This window comes from Sphaerodactylus townsendi, linkage group LG03 (genome assembly GCF_021028975.2).
Source record: "Sphaerodactylus townsendi isolate TG3544 linkage group LG03, MPM_Stown_v2.3, whole genome shotgun sequence".
In the NCBI taxonomy this organism is placed as follows: Eukaryota; Metazoa; Chordata; class Lepidosauria; order Squamata; family Sphaerodactylidae; genus Sphaerodactylus; species Sphaerodactylus townsendi.
This window is the reverse complement of record NC_059427.1, coordinates 13645052-13662994: the sequence shown is the minus strand read 5'-3', so window position 1 is coordinate 13662994 and position 17943 is coordinate 13645052.

Sequence of the window (17943 nt, the reverse complement as noted above, 5' to 3'; positions counted from 1 at the left end):
CAATTCCTTTCCTAATGATCCCCAGCATGAGGTTTGCGCTTTTCTGGCTTTCACCATGCATTGAGTTGACATTCCCATGGAACTATCCAGCTAAGGCATACAATCACTACCACCAGTGCTGTGACTGATAGCACTGACCCTGTAAGCGTGTATGTAGAAGTTTGGATTTTTGCCCCTATATTGCATCACTTTACATTTTGCTACATTGAGAACTGCATTTTGCCATTTCACAGAGCCCTCACCTAATTTGTATCACGGGGTCCCGCTTTGGAGCTCTTAGCCAATCCCTTTGTGGTTCTCCACCATCCCTACATGGTACGTGCATCGTCTGCGAAACTTAGCCCTGCAGCTACCCACCCTACTTCAGATTCATTTATAGAATGGGTTAAAGAGCACCTGCAAAGTCCCAAAAGCGGATCCTTGGGGACACCACTCCCGACATCTCTCCATTTAATGAGAACTTCCCATTTACACCCACTCTTTGTTTCCTGTTTCGCCATAACCAGTTTTTGGTCCATGAGGGAGGACTTCCATATGTCCTCTTCCTGGGGCACGAGGTCGTCAAACTTCGCCATGTAGTGTAGCCATGTTTACTAGCCATGTTTGCCAGCCGTGACATAGCCATTATACCACCCACCCTTCCCCTTAGGGGCACAGGGTGGCCGGCTTCAGCCCCTCAGGATGTTATGGACTACAGTTCCCCATCATTTTTCAGGTGGGAATTTACCCTTGACCTCACTCTTCAGCTCATATCTCCTGCCGCCACCCCTCCACCTTCCCACTCCCATTGCCTGCTTGCCCCACCTTCCTCTGGGGTGAGAGGGAAGCACTGGGAGGTGGGGTGGCTTCTTGTTGTATGGCTTGAGCCCTGCCCGCTGGGCCAGCTCCATGTCACTGCTGGCAGTTGGGAGACACCACAAAATGAGAGTAGTGTTGCTGGTGGTACCCCTGGGACATGCTCCGCGGCACCCCAAAACTGGGAGACACTGGGAACCCTGGTTTGAGAATGGCTGCCCTGGGGCTGTCCCAACAAGTCACATTTATTGTCAATATCTGGCCCTTGAACAAATGACACTCCAGGGTTAAGAGTTTTGGATTGGGAGATGTCAGACCCTATTGTAACTGGGCTAGTGAGGAAGGATTGCTGCCACTGATAGAGCAGATTTGATTCCTCTTGAAACAGGGAGAGACAAACACCCCGTCCTTTAACACAGAAGATTCAACGGCTATTTGGATTCTCATTATAGAAGATATAGCTCTGTTTCTATAGATATTGTTACTTACGTGGACTCACTTTGTTATTTGGACTTGCCCCCCCCCTTTTCAGTTATTGTATTTCTTCCTGTTATTGTATTTCTTCACTCTACTTTACCTTTATATTATTACACACAATATACTCTTGTTTATAGCCATTTATGTGGTAGGGGTTTGTTTGTTTTTTGCTTGGCAGTCCTGTGGGATTATGACATCTTGCGAATTGAATGTGTTGCCTCTGTTGATACTCCCTAAGCGAGTTTAGCTGCTGTATCAACCTGAATGCTTATATTTAGCTTACTGTCCACCTGTCCCCCAAGATCTTGTACACACACAGCGTTACCCAGAAGTTATCCCCCATCCAGTAGGTTTGTTCCTCATTTTTATTACCCAGTTGTAGAATTCTGCACTTATCCTGGTTGAAGAAGAGAAGAAGAAGAGTTTGGATTTATATCCCCCCTTTCTCTCCTGTAGGAGACTCAAAGGGGCTTACAATCTCCTTTCCCTTCCCCCCTGCAACAAAGCTTATACCTGTATGGAAGTGTGTGGAGGCTGAGAGAGCTCCAGGCTGTGACTAGCCCAAAGGTCTTGGCAGCTAGGCGTGTGTGCAGGAGATGCACAGGCTGAAATCTGAATTCCCCCCAGATAAGCCCTCCACAGCTCAAGTGACGGAAGGCCGGAGAATCAAACCCGGTTCCTCCAAGATTAGAATCTACGAGCTCTGTAGCCTCCCTCGCCACTGCTGCTCCTTAGCCAGTTTATAAAAAATGTTGAAAACACAGACCTCAGAAAGGCCTGAGCCCTGGCAACGCTAATGGACACATCCTTCATGCGCCAAAGGATTTCCATTGGCTTAAGCTTCCACTCTTACAGGGGTACCAGTTTCTCCAACCAGGTTCCCATCTAATTCCACTTCAAAGCTATGTACAATCAGATCTTCTCATTTCAGAGTTTTAGCTCTCTCGTTGGCTGAAATGCCTTTACAATTACCCTGGCTACCCTAATAGATAAAAAGAAAGAGAGAGTTTGGGTTTACTCCCCCTTTCTCTCCTGTAGGAGACTCAAAGGGAGCTTACAATCCTCCTTGCTTCCCTTCCCTCCCCTCACAACAAACACCCTGTGAGGTGGATGGGAGCTAAGAGAGCTCGAAGAACTGTGGTGACTAGCTGTACAGGTCTTGGGGTGTGTGTGGGAGTGCAAGCGTCATCTGGTTCACCAAGATAAACCTCCTGAATCAAGTGTCAAAGTGTGGGAATCCAAACCAGGTTCTCTCCAGATTAGGAAGTGCACCTGCTCTTAACCACTACACCACAGTGGCTCTTTTAGGAGATACTCTCCTTTAGAGGTATAACCTTCCCTCCATATCTTGAATATTTCTTGATTCAGCATCTTAGCAATGTTCTGTTTGACACCTGAATCCAGTCAAAAATTTGACCCTTTTGAAAATATTAATTTGCAAATATTAAGATTCACAGCATATCCTAGAATTTTTCTCCATTTCACAACAAAGTTTTTCTCTTGATGACCAACATGTCACTCAAAGGCCAACATAAATTAGGGCGGGGGGGGGATCTAAAATGATTAATTTTTTTTTGCAAATTGAGATTAGAAACTTATTTCAGAATATACCCTTTTCTTATTTTGTTGGTTAAAAAGCTTTTGATTTGGTAAAAAAGAAGCCATTAGGCCAGTGATGGCGAACCTATGGCACAGGTGCCAGAGGTGGCACTCGGAGCCCTCTCTGTGGGCACCACGCTTTACACCAGAGTTCATCATGTGGCGGGCAGAAAATCACCCCCCCCCCGCATCTCAGACTGACCTGGGTGCACTGAGCAAGGCGCTAACGATGCGTGCACGCTTAATGAAGCAGGGGAGGACTCGACACTAGCGAGCCTGGTGCCTGTGCTCGGGTGGCTACTGCCTGAGGTGGGAAGGAGAGCAAGAGATGCTAGAGAGGAGCTGGAGCGGTCTTGGCGCTTGGGACTTGCTGGAGGCTAGAGCAGGCTGAAGCCCCTGCTTTCCGGCCGGGTGGGGCCGAGGAGGAAGTGGGAGCCAACCGATTTTTTCTAAACTAAAACCTCAGCATTCAGGTTAAATTGCCAGGTTGGCACTTTGCGATAAATAAGGGGGTTTGGGTTGCAATTTGGGCACTTGGTCTCAAAAAGGTTCGCCATCACTGCATTAGGCAATCCCATCCAAAGCATGAGGCGGCCAGAGATGGTGCCGCTACCACCTCCAAAGGGCTTTCTGGCAGTGTGGGGCAGTTTGAAAGCCCTCCATAGGGCTAAATGGACTTACACCACCCTTTTGGGTGGCCTAAGTCTGAGGGCCTGGGTGCAATGCTCCCCTCCCAGTCCTAAACCCCATGCGGAAGCCAACTAATGTTGCCTCGACCCCCACGAATCCCCCCCCCCCGGTCCCTATGCTGTTTCCAGTTTCTTGTAGTATATCTTTAACTGAGATCTGAATAATTTTCATTTCAGAACTCAATTATATCAGCATCGCAGTGTGATCCCACGGCAGTGCCTACAACATCTTCATCTTCCTTCCGCTCTCGTCAAATGGTCTTGGACGCTTCTCAAATTGCTCATTCTCCAGGCTGTGCTTCTGGGTCAACTGGAAGGACGTCAGCTGAGCCTGCTGCTCCATCAGCACCAGAAGAGTTCAGAACTGCCTCCACCCCCCTGGTGCATGTTAAAGCTGAGGAGAAGGCTCTCCAAGTGCTGGCCGGTGCATGGTCCCCGGAGAGGATCTCTGAGAGTCAGACAGCTCATGCAAAGGCTGAGGAATCTGATCAACAGGATGATACCTCTGGAACATCACATCAGGAGTATAAGCCAGAGCCACAAGCTTTGATGAGCACCACTCCAGAGACCCCACAGGTCACAACTCCAACTTCAAGGCAGAAAGGAGCACCGGTGAGAGCTACACCGTTGTCCAGAAGACATCCCATCCACGAGAAATCCAGCAGTGACGTGTCAACCTGTACCTCAAACTCTGTTGAGTTTCATGGACATCTTGACGTATCGCCACCCACAGAAGTGATGCCTCCCATCAAACGTCCTCGAGCATCCATTGCCTGGCAGTATTTCACAAAGCATCCCCGGTCCAAGTTCATCGCTACCTGCAACATCTGCGAAAGGGATGTGAAAACTGGGAAAATCGGGGGTAGGGCGGGCACTTCATCACTGCTCAAGCACATTAAGCACAACCATCACGTCGCCTGGGAGGTGGCGGCACCATCTTCATTGCCGGTGGCCATGTCTAAGACCCGTGGTAGGGGAAGAATTTCCACTGCTGGAGGAATTGTGATAGCAGTAATGGCAGCCGACCTGCGCCACCACCTGTACAGTGACCCTCCATCGTCTTGCCTCATCACCCGCCACAGAGCTGGCGTACTCCCATTAAGCGTCCATGAAACATCCCCTTGCAAGCTATTTCACAAAGCATCCCCGGTCCAAGTTCATTGCGACCTGCAACCTCTGTGGAATGGAGGTGAAAACTGGGAAAATAGGGGGCTGTGGCAATGTGGGAACTTCTGCTCTACTCTCACACCTTAAGCGCACCCACAATATTGTCCGGAAGAAATAGGTGTCAGGAAATGGGGCAACTCTACCTACTTGGGATGTTGAGGAAGGGGAGGGGGGAATATGTTTAGCTTTAAAAAGGGCTTGGACAGATTTATGGAGGAGAAGTCGATCTATGGCTACCAATCTCCGATCCTCCTTGATCTGAGATTGCAAATGCCTTAGCAGACCAGGTGCTCAGGGCAGCAGCAGCTTGAAAGCCATTGCTTGCACCTCCTGCCGTGAGCTCCGAGGCACCTGAGGTGGAGCCACTGCGAGTAGCAGAGTGCTGGACTAGATGGACTCTGATGCAGTCAGCAGGCTAGTTCTTATGTTTATCTTGGCCATAGATTTAGGAATCATATGTTCCCAGTGAAGGTGGAAAGGCAGCGTAGGGTAGTGGCAGGACTAGTCAGTTGTTATCTCTGGAGGGGATGAGTCTGCCTACGGGGGGTGAAGGTGGACCGGTTGCTTTCTTGTGGTGCAGGGACGGCCGTTTGATTTCCCTAAATACCAATAAGACAAAGGGAGCTGATAATAGACTACAGAAAGAACAAATTCGGTGAATTCAGGCGCAGTTTATAAATGAGGGATCCAAGTAGGCGGGCTAGTTTAAGTTCCTAGATTATGATTAGAGAGGATTTGACCTGGGGCGTTCATACACTTGCTGCGGTGGTTTAAGAAGGCCCAGCAGAGGTTATTATTGGCCCGAGACTCTTGAAAACAACAATTGCATGAAAAACTGCTGGTGACCTTCTACGCTGTACTATAGAGTGTCCTGACATACTGCATCTGTGCATGGTTTGCCAGTTGCACAGTGGCGAATAGGAAAGGCGCTCCACAGGAGTGATTACTACTGCCCAGAGAATTATTGGATACCCTCTCCCCTCTTTAGAAGAACTTTATAACTCCAGCTGTTAATATCGGATATCCATTCATCAGGTGTCTGGATCGTCAGTTCGTCATCAATGTTCAGCCCATTCGGTGTTTTGTATTTTCGTTGTGTGGACACAAGGCACAATGTGTGTGCACAATGACATTAAAGCTATTCGTTCATTCATTCATTTTTAGGGTGTGTGAAGTCTAAATCCTTTCATGTCATCTTGAACCCAAGGCTTCCGACAGACAATGAAGAAATCTGCCTCATGCATACATTGATACAGGGAACTTAACTTTAAGTAGAAATGGACAGAGGGTGGGGTGCATTAGAAGAGCAAAAAGCTAATTTTTTTCAGGTTCAGTTGTATAATAATTTGCTGTTGTGCCTTCCCTGCTTTTATAGAATGGTTGATTCTTTATTTGTTTGCAATGCATCCAGTTCATTCTCCCCCTCCATCCAGCATAACATCCACCTACCCACCTGCCTATTGCCCGTATCCTTCCCTCAGGACTGAAGGTGATCCAGCCCTTCCTCAGTCTTCAGAGACTTTCTGGTGACCCACACAGAACAACACCCATCCCCACAAGACTTCCCAGAGATGTTGGCCTGCTGTAGCGGAATTCCCTCCCAGGACAAAAGTCCAGTTTAGTCCAGTTTATGGCTGACCATTTGGCCAACAAACCCAGGACAAAGGCCTGAGGTCACTACTGAATCTAAAGATCCTATTCACTGTTGAATGTGAATTTGCTAAAACGGGCGCAGAGGGCTTGACCGAGGGAGGTTCATCTGATCCAGGAAGCCTTTTCTTTGCAACTTGAATCAGCGGGCCTGTCCTCTAGCCTCCCTCCCTCCCCGCCTGCATTTGCATCCCCTGGGCCAAAACTGCCCGTGGGTCCTTTGTTGCGCCACCCTAATGCAAACAAAATCTTATTAGGTCTCTGCGCGCCATCCTGATGCAATCAGGAACGCTGGAAAGCGGCGCAACCGCCTCCCGCAGTCCCAAAGTCCCTTCTTGCAGCCGTGCGTTTTGGAACCATTTTGGAGGCCTCATACTGCCTCTCCTCTTACTGCGCGCCCGATCCTGCCTTTTGGTTTTGGCGCAGCAGCCGCTGGTCTGGCGATCCCGCAGGAGGAGGGCAAGGCCGGTTTGGATGATCCCCAAAGCCATGGAAGCCGCTGGCGAGGATCCGGGCGGGCGCCTCCTGCGACATCTGCGCGCGCTTACACCGACCCGGGTGCTGCTCGCCTGCGGCTACAGCTTGTGCGGGCGTGCGCCGGCAGCTGTCCCCGGCCGTGTGCGGACTGCAGCGCAGCCAGCTTCGACCCAGGGCGCCTGACCTCCAACCAGGCCTGTCCAGACCTCGTGGAGATCGCCCAGCAGCACTTCAGAAACTGGAGGCCGAGAGGGGCGGAAGGGGAGCCGACCAAGGATAAGCGCAAAGGGGCCACTTCTGCAGAAGCGGGAGAAGCATCCTCTGCCAGGCTTGCTGCGCCTCAAGAACGCCCGGCACCCGGTGAGCCCTGGCCGAGGTCGGCTGCCCACTACAAGGTAGGGTCCTTGTTGTTTTGGAGGGAGGGGCTGCCCATTTTATTTGGGGGGGACGGGAATCGAGGAGCCGTGGGGATGGGGGTAGTTATTGCTGGGCTGACTGGGATGGAAGAGGCTTAATAAGCTTTGTTTTCACCTGAAACTCAGTTCCTCCCATTTCTCTATATAATTTAAGCCTCTCCCAATTTTTTTTTGGGGGGGTTATTATATACTGCTCCGGAAGGCCTCAGGCAGAATAATGCACATGCAGGTAATGCACTTTCAATCCACTTTCAATCCATTTGCAGCTGGATTTGGCTGTGTGGAATAGCAAAATCACTTGCAAACAATTGTGAAGTGGATTGCAAATCACGATATTCTGCACTGATTCTCAGTGTGGTATAGGGGCCAGAGTTGTGTCTTCATTCCCCCACCTGAAACTCCATTTTGTTCCCCCATTTCTTTAATTTAGGCTCCAAATTAAAATATTATATATTTTGCAGTTATTTATACACAGCTTTTGTGGCTCCAGACTGGGGAAAAGCTTCGGAGTCTTGAGTCTAGCACTTTTTGGGGTTCAGCTCAAATCAGCGATTTTATCCCTGGGAACTGATCACAGCCACATTTCCAGGCCCCACCTGGAGGGTCAAACAAGAGAAAAGCACCTAATGGCTGAGGATAAGTTTTCATTTACACGCACAGACTTTGAAGGCTTATATTGTAAACAATAGGCTGGGGCAAGGCCCTGTCTACAGAAACAAAGCTCTGACGGTTACAAAATAACTATCCAAAGCTTCTTCAGTGTTCCGATTTATTGTTTTATTAAATTTTTTGCGCAGAAGAGGGAACTCTCCTCTATTGCTTAACGGGAGGAAGGTTCAAAGGGGCTGTTACTTGTGTAACATAATTTTATACCCTCTTACAAAACATCCCTCCTTGTCTTTTTTTTGACCATTGGCTAGATTTGGAATACATTGCCACATTGCCATTTGGTGCCACTCTTTCTAAAGCCCACCTTGTTTTCTACAGTAATTGGGTGTGTATTTTTTATGTTATTTGCCCGTTCAAGTCTTGGTTGCTATATCAACTCAGTTTTACTTTGCCCTTATCTGTGTGTTTTCATATGCATGTGTCTCTTTTTTATCTTTTTTGGTGAGGCCATTGCCCAAATTCCACAACATGTATGGGACTTTGCTGAAAGTGCAATCTCCCCTTCTTCTAAACCAAAGCCTCTCTACTAATGAAATTACAGTTCTTTGCTTAACTAACAGCATCTTACTGATCTTTATAAATTACCTGTAATATAGCATGTGATTAAATATGGCTTAAAACATTATAAACTATATGTTCATATCATAAAACAATAGAGCTAGCTAGGGGGTGTTAAGGTCCAAAGAGATACCCTTTTCTGGAGATGAACAGTTCATCCATAAATGGACCAATTATTTTTTAAATTAAATGCTCTCATGTGCTGATGGTCCTTATTATTGATATGTCTATGGAGGAGGTGAAGACGCTTGATAAAAAGAAAAACAAGAAAATAAACGTGATCAATTGTTAGCCGTTGCGTTGGTTTTCTCTTGTTGTACCTTTTGAGCGTTCCTACCCCATCCTTTATGATTGAAGGTTGACCCACCTGCAGGGAGGCAATCCTACCTGTGTAAGCAGAAAAGAGCTCCCTTTGTGCCTCAACTCACTGCATTTTGGCCTAATGTAGCTCCCGTGCCTCCTGGGGAGCTCCTGACCTTGTACCTCCTCCAGGGCAGCCTCCGCCAGGGGCAACCCTGCATAGTCACAGCGCTCCTTGGCTATCACGCAGATGGGGACACCGGTGTCCTTGCAGAAGAGCTTCAGGGGCTCCCAGTATACTCCACAGGGCTCCCCCCTCCCCCCCTCCTGGCTCCTCCTGCTACTGGCTGAACTGCCAGGCGATCTCCACAAAGCTGCTCAGCTGCCGGTTGGGATGCCAGCGAGGTTGAACCTTCTCCTAGCACTCAGGGCAGATGGCGGCCGCTGGCAATGCCTCTCAGCTGCAACACTGAGTGATGCAAGCCTGGCAAACCCAAGAAGGGGTGGGGACTCCCCCTTGCTCGTCTGCAAAAAATTGTGTGTCTTCACGGGTGGGCAGAGGCAGGACACATATGCTGAATAGGTAGAACCGGTTATCTTGTTGTATTCACTCTCCAGGTCAGGAAATTTCTGAAGATTTTGGGGCGGGGGGGCGGGGGAGAGATTACCTGTGGAAAATACAATTTAGGAAGAAACTCAGTGGGGGTGTGATACCATCGAATCCCCCCTCCAAAGGACCTAAAGTGGGCATTTGAACCTGACCTTCTCAGATCTTAGTATATGGTACTACACTGGCTTTCATGTACTCTAGCAGCAGGTAAATTTTTAAAAAATTAAATGTTTCCTGCCACACCCTCCAGATTTTCATGGTTGGATCATTTGTTGCATTCATGAAAGTGATCCTGATGTTGTTGTTGTAGTCGCCGTGTCGTCGTCGTCTTTATTTACGGTCAGTAACCAAATACAATACAATTCTCCAATTTAGCAAAAATATCCACAATAAAACAGCAAATGCAAATTCCTGACATAGTCCAGCCTTTGTATACTGAAACGTTCTCATTTGGCTATGAAGCAAATCCCACAGGCTCCCTCTTTCTCTCAGTCTAACCTGCCTGACAGGGTTGTTAATTGTGATGACAATAAAAAAAAATGGATGGAGAACAGCATTATGCTGTCTTGATCCTTGAAGGGATGGTTTAGTAACACCTGGGAATGTTACAGTTGGAAGGCCCAAGGGCCATCAAGTCCAACCCCCTGCAATGCAGGAACGCGCATTCAAAGCGCTCCTGTCAGATGGCCATCCAGCCTTTCTTTAAAAACCTCCGAAGAAGGAGACTCCACCACATTGTAATAAATAAAATAAGTTAAAATGGGATACTGTGAAATGCCGGAAGGGCACTGGTATGTGGGGTGAGCAGTAGACATGTCCTTCAAGCAACCTCTCTTAGAAGTGCTGGTGTGTAAATTAAACCTGTGAAAAGCAACCGCCCGAACCTTTTGTTTCCTCCTCAGCTTTTAATGCGGAAATGTCTGAGGTGTTTGAAGGGAGGCTGACGTTCCAGAGATCTAATAGAACAATCCTTGAATCAGAGACTCTATGCTACTTTGTGAGTGTGGCTGTTTTCTCGCAGAGTGAGCGAATATGGGATCCAGTTTGGGGTGGGGTGTAAATGTAGAATGCCACCAAAGTGTCACCAGCCGAGCCGCCTTGCTTCTCAGAGGCGACATTTGGATTGGTCGTCCCCTTAGAAAATGTTGTTCTACAGGCAAACCCTTGACAAGAGTCCCTCTAAGGAGACTGCTGAATGTTGAGGTCAACGGTGTGAAAAGTGAAATGCCTTCCTGGGGCATTCCAGAGTTTGACATGTTGATGTTCTGCAGATTCATTATATCACTGGCTGGCATCAGGGGATATATGGCTGGGATGAGCCTCAGTGATCCTTCACCCACGATTCTCATGTCACCTGGTTTAAGCTAATGGGGATAGGAATTAAGAACATAAGAGAGCCTGCTGGATCAGATCCATCTAGTCCAGCACTCTGCCTACATGAGGTATTACCAGGTGCCTGGGAGCTCACATGCAGGAGGTGAAAGCAATGGCCTTCTGCTGCTGCTGCCTCACTGCTCCTGAGCACCCTGGTCTGCTAAGGCATTTGCAACCTCAGATCAAGGAGGGATCAAGATTGGTAGCCATAAATGCGACTTCTGCCTCCATAAATCTGTCAAGTCCCTTGCAAAGCTATCAAGTTAGCAGCCATCACCACCTCCTGTGGCAGCATATTCCAAACACCAATCCTGCGTTGCATTGAAAGTGTTTCCCTTTATTAGTCCTAATTCTCCCCAGCATTTTTCAAATGTAGCTACCCCTGGTTCTAGTATTGTGAGAAGAGAATTTATCTCTGTCGACATTTTCTAATATGCATAATTTTATGAATTTCAATCCTTAGCCATAAAATGCGACTTCTCCCTCCATAAAATCTGTCCAAGTCCCTTTTAAAGCTATCCAGGTTAGCAGCCATCACCACCTCCTGTGGCAGCATATTCCAAACACCAATCACATGTTGCATGAAGGGTGTTTCCTTTTAGTGATCCTAATTCTTCCCCAGCATTTTCAATAGATGCCCCTGGTTCTGAACTTCAGTATCCCCCTCAGTGTCCTCTCCAAACTAAAGAGGTCCCAAGCGCTACGACTTCTCTCATAAAGGAAGGTGCTCCAATCCCTACAATCATCCTCGTTGCCCTTCCTTTACTTTTTTCTACCTCTTGATATCCTTTTTTAAGTACTCAATTGGGAACAGACTCACCTGTCTGCTGTCCCTCATTCTCTAGAATTCTGTTGCCCAATGGCCAGAGTCAGAGGAGGGACAGCAAGGAGTATGCTTTGTTGCTTCTTCCCAGCTTACTCGAGGAGGGGCAGAGTAGGGGAATATGGCTGCCGCTCTTGACTTGACCTGTTGCTATGATTGCTTGGCGAATCCACGCTGCCACCTAGAAGAGAGCAGTAAATTTCTGTTCTTCCCTCCCACCTATATTCTGTTCCACAAAAGGTGGTGGTTTCAGTTTGGGTGTATGCTTCTCATTAGAATATGGTCCTAGATGGATATAGAGAATTATAATTCACTTTTATGCGCTGCCTTTATTTAAAACCATTATTTTGTGCATTATTGAACCTTCTTTGATACAAGAGCATTTATGCCAAATGTATTTTAACTTTCAAATGAATGGGGGGAACAGGGGCCAGGTAAACACTAGGACCCAAGTGAACATTCTACAACAAAGCTTTGTTCTGTGGTGGGAGGGAATATACACTCTACTATCATCTTTATTTGGAACAGAGATTGTATTAAACATTACCAGGAGGAATATAAACAAAAGCTCCTTCTTTGTGAACAGATGGGGGGAGATAGGTTAAGCTATTCTCAGAGGGACTTCTAGGGGAGAGCTAGTGTGGTCTGGCTAGAATCAGGAAGACCTGGGTTCAAATTCTCCCTCAGCCATGAAGTTCAGTGTGTGACCTTGTGTCAAGTGTTCCTAGCTTAGCTCATCTCATGGAGTTGTTCAAAGTTAAATGGAAAGGGGTGGGGGGGGGAGGAGAATTATGTACATTACCTCAAACTCCCTGGAGAGAGGGGTGAGATCAAAATGCAAAAGAAATAAATAGATATCTTGGCCCCTCCCTTTTGAAACCCTGACATGTTTCCCTGAGATCACTTGGGGTAACAACAAATCACAATGAAAATTTATAGAAACATAGGTTTCTGTCCCTTTCTCTGTCTTCTTGTTTCAGGCAGAACAACAGTGGCATGGGAAGAGCCAAGGATGAGTTCAAAAGGAAGGATGCAGTTGTTTCTGGAAAGTCAAAGAGAACAGCTGCTGGCTCAGGTAACAGAGGTATATAATGAGATTAAAATAAAAAAGAATGAGCAGATCTCACCGCCTCTCAAGAAACAATCCTCTCTTCAAGATCTCATCTGAGGGTAGAAGGGTGGAAAGAGCCACCACCAGAATGAACCTGGAGGTAAAGAAACTGTGCCATGTATGTACAAGGGCATCACAGAGCTGGACTACCTTGGTGGAAATATTCCAAACACAAGGGTTTTTTTAAACTAAGAAGAGATAGAATCCAGGTTTTATTCATGATTCTGCCAAATAGATACTTCCCTTCGTCTTCCAGTTATTTTAGGTATCCTTCCACCACTTTATATTACACAGCCTTGAGTGTAATGGAGCAGCAGTGGCGTGGGAGGGTTCTGAGCTTCGTATATCTAATCTGGAGGAACGAGGGTTTTGATTCCCAATGCCCTGAGCGTGGAGGCTTATCTGGGGAATTCCGTTGGCCTGTCCGCTCCCACACATGCCAGCTGGGTGACGGGCTAGTCCACAGCTTCTTGGGAGCTCTCAGCCCACCTACCTCACCAGGGGTCTGTTGTGAGGGGAGGGCAAGGAGATTGTAAGCCCTTTGGAGTCTCTACAGGAGAGAAGGGGATATAAATCAAACTCTTCTTCTTCTTCTTTGAGGCCGTTTACAAAATCTGTCAAAATATGACCTCATATTTAGCTTCATTTATCCCTGATTTTTCCTCCTAACTGGAATAAAGCACCTTATATATCTCTCTACTGTCTCTTTATCCCTCACAGCAACCTGCAAGGAAGTTTCTCTCCCCTGTCTGCAGTGGCCCCAGTGACAGTTGAGAGATATAGGAAGAGAAACAATACACACAGCATGTTAAAAAGAACACGCAATACAAAGGAAACAAACCAATACAGCAAAACACATCAATGCAAACCATAGAGACACATCGGTCCATGTTCACATGAATTGTTGATCCTAAGATGGCCGAAGAGGCGTGGTTTTGTGAGCTCCTCACTTTTATTCTGTCTGTTTTATCTGTTTTCGGACTCAGGCTCCCTGCCAATTTTAATCTCTAAGCTTTCTACAATTATTTCAATATATATATAATTTTTTTACAGGAGGCCTACTACTAGAGGAGGAAATTATTTTTTACCGGTTGTTTTTTTGTCTTCAATATTGTCTCTCAATTTTAAGGCTTGAAAACAGTCCTGGGAACCAAGGCTTTGGGTCTAATAGACTTTATTTACTGCCCTAACAATTTCCTTACCAAGAAACTGTCTTTGTGCATATGCTGATAAAGCTTTCCAAAACTCATGTCGATATGAAAGTTAACTCCCTCTGCGTGGCAATGGGAGGAAAAGAAGCAAAAAGAGTTACCTTTCCTCCCCTTCTCCCCAAAACAAAAGAACTCCTAATAGAGCAAGATTGATTTAGCTTCTTAAAAGCTTGATAAACCAACTGGAAGAAAGAGGAGCTGCAGGATTTTGCACATGGTAACAGATATTCTGCTTTAGGGAAGTGATTGACACCACAGGTGAATGTGGTAGCTCAAACAGCCTCTCCTCCTCTCCATTAGACCTCTCTGAAAACCTCTAATCTCGGACTGGCATTAAAGAGACAGATCTTACTGAGACCAGCACAGAGTGATTCTCCCAAACAAAATGACTCTCTACTGCATACCTCTTCTAACCTGATGGAATTATTAGCCAAAGAGATATGGGAAGGGTTCACAGCCATCTATTGTATGTGGAACCCACGGTTCATTGGGGTTGAGGTTAGACCCCTTCAACTCACTTTGTCCCAGATGAATGACTGTGGTTCCTAGGGGGTTGGCCAAAGAAGCATTTCCCTGGTGATAATAGGATTCCCCTGTTTCATTTTAAAACAAGGGTTGATGGCCCCTAGAGGAGCAGAGTTAGCCGAACTCATTTGTTATTTGGGACCCGGATATGACATAAAATATGACTTGGGGGGGTTAGCAGCCCAGAAGCTCCTGGGTAGATCAGAGTGGGGGGGGATGAGGACTTTGCACCTCCCAGCTGGCTTGTGGGCCAGACCGAAGCACCCTCAGGGCCAATCAGACCTCTGTGTCCACATGTTTGAAATAACCCTGGCTAGGGCTCTCGTGGGGGTGGACACTGGGTGAAGCTTGACAAGGGAGGCCAAAATATGTAAATACTGTTTCCCTTTTTCTTTCCTGTCTCCCTCTAGAATATTGGAAAGACACTTACAGTAAGTGAACCCTGTGGTGGAGGGGGTGTGGTGGCACCCTGTCATTTCTCTTGCATTGGTTTGTGATGCAACCTCATGTGATGGATTGATAGCAAATTAGGCTCCCTAAGAGAAACAGGACCCTGTAGGCTCCAGCATGTCACAGATGAAAATGGGGACGTTCTTTGGTATTTCTGATATTATCACTTAAAGGCATGGTTTAAGTATGCACCGCATTATGCACACACACCGTTATATATATATGAGATAGGACCAGTTGTAGTCAGTTACCAATAATATCAGCTGTTCTTTGTTGAGAAAATATGTTTGCCAATTAACTAACATACCTACTACAAAATGAAGGCGAGCCCTGTGAAATTGGGCTGAGGTGTGGGTGGGCGGACTCAAGATCACTCAGCTTCTATGGCAGGTGAGGATTTGAACTTATTGTCTTCAGATCTTCCAACACTCTAGCCAGATCTAAGGTTCTTGCCATATACATTAACCATGCAGTGATTTTATTAAAGAAAGAACAGCCAATTACTTCTCGTATTTCTCTGTAGGCCAAATTATGTTTAAAGTTCAGATCCTGGCTTCCCAAAATTATATTTAAAGAAGTTTGGTCCCAGCTTCAGCATCTCCCCCCCTCAAGAAAACTGCAACACTTAATTGCTGCTAGTAGAAGCAGAGAGAAGTGGTGCATGGCAAAGCACAAAAGTTTAACTGTTTAAATGCTGATTAAAAATATGGCAAAATGGCCACAAATTGTCCAGACCAACAACTAGTATACATTTCTTTTGAGATGGTGGGGGGAGGGGGGGACACCCTTATTTTTCCAGTGTTGGAAACCCTTTTTTCAAGAATTCAAGTCTATCTAGGACACCTGGTTTCCAATTTTGCTTCGATTTTATTATTATTGTTTGATGTTACAGTGTAATTTGCTGAAGACTGCTTGTTTGGAAATCCATTTTGTACCAGCATAGAATCTAACTTATATTATTCACCACAAAGTTGACAGTTCACACACTAAGTCAAATGAAAATATCATATGCAGTTCAGATGATAGAATTCAGCAATGCATTTTAAAAATACAATGCATGTGTGGAAAAAATAGATTCTTCCTTTCAAGGGGATTGCACCCACTTCAATTCTTTTCGGTTTCTGTGTGTAGCCCTAATTTTTTTGTTTCCGGACCCTAAGTACTCTTCATTTTATCTTTACAAATTCACATGTGAGTATCTCCAACATTTCTTTTCATATATATTAGCTCTATATATTAAAGGAGAAGAGAGTGTTTTCCTTTCTCTCTTAGCGACTTGCACTGTGAGACCTGTCTTTTTCAACATATAGTATCGACATTTTTTTCACTCTTTTGCTCAAAGGCTGAAATAAGCCTGTGAACCTATGGCTGACTCAGGCTAGCTTGAGTCATGTTAGATCTTGGAAACAAAGCCGAGCTGGGTTGGCTCTGGTTGGTTCTTGGCTGGGAGATCACCAAGGTGCCTTTTATTCCCTCCGGCAGGTTCTCCTTTTTTCCTCCTGGGCTTCCCCCCCCCTCTGGGAGGGTTTTTAATTGGGGTTTATTAGCGTGATGTCATCTTTGTTAATTTTATCGCTTTGTGTTTTAATTTTTAATTTAATGGGTTTTGTTTGGCCCATGGGTTAGCAGAGGAAATTATGTTGTCATAGGAGCCCCCCTCGGAGGTAAGGAGGCGGTGTATAAACTCAATCAATCAATCAATCAATAAAATAAGGTAGTCCAGAGTTTGCCTAAGTGGACGCCATGGCATGGTTACCTCTTGCCTTGAAAAAAACCCTTTGACGGGTCATTGCAAGTCAGCTGCAACTTGACTGCCTCTAGTTTCACTAACTTCTGTAAGCCTATGATTCAGTTTTGGTTTCAACCATAAAATGAGAGTTGCCTTATACCGATTCAGATCTTTGGTGTATCAAGTGTCGTGTAAGGGCCTACTGGTTTCCCCAGCTCTCTTCCAGGGTCTCAAGGAGAGATCTTTTCTCACATTACACAACTGTCACCGTAGAGATTTTGAATTCCCTTCCCTGCGAAACCAGTCTTCTGAATGCTTTCCTCATATGATGCTGGGAGCTCTCTCTATTCCTTTCTTCCCAAATTCTTCCTGTCTTCTTCTCACTTCTCCAGGACCTGCTTATGTTTTTTGGACTCTTCTGATTGTACCCTCCTTTCTTTTTCTTCACAAGGGATACTGGGTTAACAGATTGTTTTATGTGTTTTGCACATATTTATCTCTCTCCAGGTACCTAAGAAGCGGGAAAAGTTCAACCTCGAGAGGATCCCCTTTCTCCTGAGCTGCAAGAGCAAGATGGTGGAACTTTAGGTTGAGATCAACAAATTTCTGCTGGGTGCCATGGGGGTCTTTCTTGGGAGGTAGCAAGACTGCCTGCAAGGTTTTTTTATTCTTGAGTATTGCTTTGATCTTAAAGCAAGGCTCGCTCGGGATGTCAGCTGAACAGGGGACATATGAAATTAGATCTCTAGTAAAATGGTTTGCTCAACCTGAATTGCATTCTATGGATTTTCGTGTGTTTTAAATCCGTCACTCTTGTCTAACTGTTGGTACTTCAAAGTCTAGCATTGTAGTTTCTAAAAAGGGGAAGGGCATTCTCTTTAATGACAACCTCCTTCCTGATCGTTTTAGCTCACTTCGTTTTGCTGTTGCCATTTGCCTGATAAAAGTAGATCTGTCAAAAGTGCCTATTTGGGCAATATAAATAACTCTTCTGGAGGCTGTGAGTATGGCCCCTTATCTAGTGCAGTTAAAAGTCCTTTAATCTGCTGCAGTAAGCAGTAGAGACTGGCACCCCCACTCCACCACACATAAATAAGCTTGTTTTTCTGAAACTGGAACTCAGACTTTTATATTATATAATGTCTGTATATATTAAAGAGATAAATGTGTAATATGTATGTATTATTGTGAGGTCTCGAACCTCATCCCAATAAGCGGACTCTGTATTATTGATCAGTAGAGTTTATTGATAAGCATCAGAGCACCAAAGCTTAGCAAAGCCAGTTCTGACAAACCTAACTTTTGTCATCCCC